General features: G+C 45.4%; 1 non-coding gene across 1 annotated transcript; it reads left to right on the top strand.

Annotated features, from left to right (window-relative positions):
• The first annotated feature begins 4,885 nt into the window (after window positions 1–4,885).
• Window positions 4,886–4,960, top strand: Trnat-ugu (transfer RNA threonine (anticodon UGU)). Its single transcript has one exon. It is a non-coding gene; the product is annotated as a tRNA-Thr (tRNA).
• The last annotated feature ends 842 nt before the right edge of the window (window positions 4,961–5,802 follow it).

Raw genomic sequence — 5,802 nt, forward strand, 5'->3', positions numbered from 1 at the left:
ATTTTTACGCTGTGCAGTACCCATTAACATGGCAGTCTCTGAATTACGTTATATGTTGTTTTTATACGCTACAAACGTACATAGTCTAATTTGTTTTTTAAATGAAGGTAAACAGAGATTCTGGAAAGAAAATGTAGCGATGTACTATTAAGCAACATGCAGCCTGGCCGCTGTTCTTGCCTCTGAGCTATGCAGATTGTAGATTCCAGTAGCAGATACAGTACAACCCTAAAGAGCAGCTGAGGCTGCTCCTTTCCAGACGGCGGCGTTCTTCCATCCTAATGAAAGCTGAGTCACTTTGCATGTCATTACCGGGAACGCGCAGTCAGGCCAACAGCTCCTCTACCCTTCTCTCAGAGACCCAAGGACGGAATGCCAGTGGGTCAGTGGAGCGGGAAGCAGCCACGCCCTTGATCAGAAGCAGCCACGTCGACCCAATTCCCAACCACCCCCGCCTCCACCTCAGCGCATTCCGCGGCTTCGCTGCAGACGCAGCTCTGCTCTGACTTCCTAAGCCACTCACTGTTCACTTCCCGTTTTCCACACGGCTCGCGCGGTGACAAAATATCGAAAGAACACAGCCCTATCTAGTCGTACACCTATACTCTCTCTGCAAGCTACTTTCTGAGTGTAGTGGAGAGTACTTTGTCTACCATTGTAGTCCCCCCTCCCCGCCCCCCCCTCCCCGCACTACCTTTCCTGTTCTTGTCGCGAGTGGTTCGCAAGAAGGATGATTCTTGGTAAGCCTCCTAAATTTTACGTTCATGATATTTTGTCGAGATATACCTAAGAGGGAATGATATTGGTTGACTCTTCCAGGAACGTGTGCTCTCGGAATTTCGTCAGTAAACCACCCCGTGATCCACAACTCCTCTTTCGCAGGGTCTACCACTGAAGTTGGCTGAGCATCTCCGTGACGACTTCGTGCTTACTAAATGAACTTGTAACGAAGAGCGCTGCTCTTCTCACGATCTTCTCTATTTCCTCTATCAATTCTATAAATCCGAGTTACCTGCGAATTGAGTCAGGAGGTCTTTCCACTTTAAGTGCTTCAGTATGCATACCCCTAAATGTTTACTAGGTATGACTGCTACCAGTGATAGTTCTGCAACATTGGAATCATAAAATAATGGGTCGCTCTATCTGCGCATTATCTTATCTATCAATAAGTAAAGAAACGCATTTTGTGCTGAAAGCAGGTTGGCTTTATACAGCATTCCAATACACCATCTTATTCCCCACTCTTTTGGCTACAAAACCCTATTTTTCAACATAATTTCCATCGAATGCTATGGCCTTACGCCACTTTACTAGGAAGGCCTGTATGCCCGTATTTTATCACACGTCGGACCCAAAGTCTTTAATAAGTATCGTCTGTGGCGGTTTCAGTACTCGCCGACACAGATATTATCTTAAAAAAATCGGTACATAATTTTACACAAGTATAAAACATGGCACATAATGGTTTCTCTTTATTACATAAAGTTCACACAATCGTTGTCCACGTAATTACAATCATCCATTTCAATTATTCTTTTCTCCTTTTTTTACCACATATAAAATGTGTTTTCTTAGGAGACGTTACAATGCCCCCTGGCAGCAATTGACTAACGTTAAGAATGTTAGGCAATATGCGGCCACTAACGTCCGTTTCGCCGTTGTTTCTCTCCTTATTTGCGATATTCACTATTCACTTTGTTGGCTCTTTTGCACTATAGTTTTATTTACACTGTTTATGGTTTCCTCACACTTTGCGATGTGACCGTAAACCTAGCCCCAGGGTCATTACAATTTTCTGGCTCCCCCGTTCGGGCTATGTGCGGTCAGGAAACCTGGGAAAACTGCGCCAGAGCCATGGTCATCTCGCCTGGTTTGCATAACACGCAGTCTGATTGTTCATCAAAAAAGATTTGCATTTATCAAATGTTCATAGATAACAAAAGTTATTTATGACAAAATGTTAAACTTTTAGTCCCCTTGTTCAAAATGTACCTTCTACACTCTTTCACATCCGTGGTAATGTTTGAGTTTGTGTTCCGTGTCACACAGAAAGTCAATCATTAAATATTTTTACAGTAGTATAATGACTTGTCTCTACAACCATTCACGACAAATATTCTATCATGGTATGGCATTCGTGTCAGTTTGCTTCACTAATATTACGAAAACATATATCATCTAACAAATTAATATTTTGAGTTTATACACAGTAAACTAAAGAAAAAATGTTTGTCACGTAATTTCCTGTCCAATAAATCATTTTCATGTTAGTGCATTAACAGCGTAGTTATTAGTGTTCGGTTGAATGTTGACAATGTCGTACGGAGGTGGCGGCGCGAAGCAATTGTTGCGTAGCGTCGTCTGGAACGCGGCGTGCCAACGACCGCTGGGGTCGACGACCTGCTCGTCGTAACAGCGACGGCGAGATGGGGTGGCGCCCGCGCAGTCGTGAACTGCGCAGAACCATTCACCAACGTCGGCGTGTTGCAGTTGTTTCCCGCGACCGGCTGGCGGGCGGCACGGCACCCGTCTCTGCTTCTCCGCATGGCTCCCCGTCACAACGCATGAAACAAATATTCCACAACGGTGTACTGTCTTTGAGGATACAGATTATTAGCTGTGTAAGAAAACGCAACTTGGTTAAAAGCGTTTATTGTTCAGCAAGCCGTCGTTTCGTTGGTCTGCACAGGATGTTTTGGCATGATAACGGATTTCTTGTGGCTTTAAAACTGAATCGCACTGTGACACTGGTATTTAGGGTTCGTCACACGCAGGTTGTACTACACACTTTCATTTGTTCTCACGGTCGATACCCTGCCAGAGTGTCTCTCAACATACGGAAATGTTTCGGATCACACACACTAAATGTTTCCGTCGAGCGATGTTTGTTTGAATCGATTCCTAATGGATCACTAACTACCATTTTTATACACAGTAAATTTACGTTCAGCACTGCACTATGACAGTTAGTCACTCAACGCTTGACTTATTCCGACGTATATATTGGTGCAGATACAACAGTCATTTTCTGTCCCTGCTACACACAATATTCCGTCCTTTCCTAGATTGTTTATGCACACTGTTTATTTTTAATGCATATCAACTGTTCTTTGCATAATCACTCTCATCTATATTGAGTCCATTGTGTTTACCATGTCATTACACACTTTTAGTATTGTTACTAGGCGTATATGGCTTTTTTGTAATTATTTAAAGGTGTGTGATTTTTGGTACATTGTTTTCTTTTGCCTTTTCGGTGTAGCTTGCCAGGTTGTCACCCATCTAGCAAACAGATTTTACCATGTGCATGACAGCTGGACTTGGGCATATTGCTCAATAAATACTTCGTTTAGTATTAGAATTTTTTTTAATGATCTGTCCTACAAGACTACAGTGTAGTTTCTGCGTAGATTGACTTGATTCGTGTACCGCGTAATTAATATTCGAGGACGTGTACCAAGTACACGGGCTTCAATTGAAGCATCGATACATACAAAGGGTAGGTTACACGGAACGGGTTTGTCTTTGATTGAATTCTGCTCCAGTGTCGTTCTCAGATCACTATTGGCAGTAACATTACATCACATAATTGTTTTGTACTACAAAGTCATTTTTTGTCCAGTACAGACTCTCTCAGGGTTCCTTAATTCTAACCCAATTACACCTGTTACATTACTATATGAAATCTCATCATTAATTGTTCAAAATGTTCAAATGTGTGTGAAATCTTATGGGACTTAACTGCTAAGGTCATCAGTCCGAAAGCTTACACACTACTTATCCTAAGTTATCCTAAGGACGAAAAATTACTTCCCTCCTCGACCAGGGGATGGAGTAAGATGCGCGACAGTACGTTTTGTGAGGCATCACCTCTATGTGATAGTAGTACCCCTTGATTATTCGTGGTTGGTCGGTAAAGACTATGGAATATTACGATAGCAGCTGCGTTAACTGTTTGTATGTTGCTTAAACTTTCAGATTCCGGTACTTTGGTTTGAAATGCATCAACATTTGTTTCAAAATTTCTATCTTCCGTACTAGGATAATAAAGATCTGTCACATGTAGATAACCATCTAGGTGTAGTACACAGGGGTTCCTACATTTGATATTAATTCGGTTGCAACAAGTAGCTCCTTCGATTTCATCAAAGACAACTCAGTAATCCTCCTACCTTTATTAACTATGCTTAGTTTTCCCGAGGAGAGGTGGATCACTGAGTCCCTCTCACGGAGAAAATCTACTCCCAGAATGCAGGCCACCTTTAACCCTTTAACAATGAGGAACGAGCTCACTATGGCTTCGCCCTCCTTACAAATCTCCACCTGCACTTGGTGCTTAACTAATTGGCTCTGTGCACTTACAGCTCCAGACACCTTGCAATTATTAACCGGGAAAGTCAGTATGCTACGTCCCTTCCCCAGCGCTTTAAACAATTCTGTACTCATTACACTCACTGAGGCACCTGTGTCAAAAAAATGGTTCAAATGGTTCTTAGCACTATGGGACTCAACTTCTCAGGTCATTAGTCCCCTAGAACTTAGAACTAGTTAAACCTAACTAACCTAAGGACATCACACACATCCATGCCCAAGGCAGGATTCGAACCCGCGACCGTAGCGGTCTCGCGGTTCCAGACTGCAGCGCCTATAAGACGTCTTATATAGTTAAAAATATGGGTTCCCGGCCTTTGACCTCCTTGTGCGAACGCACACGCTATGCCCGAACTCGTACGGGACTTGGTAGATTAATCTGCCACGAGTAATGAGTATGATGGGCAAACATCTATTGGGCGCACTATGAATGTAGTATTGTGGACATGTTGGGAATGTGGATCTCACGGGGGGCGTGCAAGGGATAAGTCCCTGCAGACGCACTATCCTCGGTGCCCGCGGTGGCTCAGATGGATAGAGCGTCTGCCATGTAAGCAGGAGATCCCGGGTTCGAGTCCCGGTCGGGGCACACATTTTCAACATGTCCCCAATGAAGTGTATCAACGCCTGCTTGCAGCTAGGGTGTCAATTTAATTATCATTTCATTTCTAGCAAAGCTGCATGGTCATCGACGGTAACTGTTCTTTCGGGAACAGATATTACCGTCTTATATACACTCCTGGAAATGGAAAAAAGAACACATTGACACCGGTGTGTCAGACCCACCATACTTGCTCCGGACACTGCGAGAAGGCTGTACAAGCAATGATCACACGCACGGCACAGCGGACACACCAGGAACCGCGGTGTTGGCCGTCGAATGGCGCTAGCTGCGCAGCATTTGTGCACCGCCGCCGTCAGTGTCAGCCAGTTTGCCGTGGCATACGGAGCTCCATCGCAGTCTTTAACACTGGTAGCATGCCGCGATAGCGTGGACGTGAACCGTATGTGCAGTTGACGGACTTTGAGCGAGGGCGTATAGTGGGCATGCGGGAGGCCGGGTGGACGTACCGCCGAATTGCTCAACACGTGGGGCGTGAGGTCTCCACAGTACATCGATGTTGTCGCCAGTGGTCGGCGGAAGGTGCACGTGCCCGTTGACCTGGGACCGGACCGCAGCGACGCACGGATGCACGCCAAGACCGTAGGATCCTACGCAGTGCCGTAGGGGACCGCACCGCCACTTCCCAGCAAATTAGGGACACTGTTGCTCCTGGGGTATCGGCGAGCACCATTCGCAACCGTCTCCATGAAGCTGGGCTACGGTCCCGCACACCGTTAGGCCGTCTTCCGCTCACGCCCCAACATCGTGCAGCCCGCCTCCAGTGGTGTCGCGACAGGCGTGAATGGAGGGACGAATGGAGACGTGTC

The sequence above is a fragment of the Schistocerca cancellata genome, chromosome 2, assembly GCF_023864275.1.
Source record: "Schistocerca cancellata isolate TAMUIC-IGC-003103 chromosome 2, iqSchCanc2.1, whole genome shotgun sequence".
Classification (NCBI taxonomy): domain Eukaryota; kingdom Metazoa; phylum Arthropoda; class Insecta; order Orthoptera; family Acrididae; genus Schistocerca; species Schistocerca cancellata.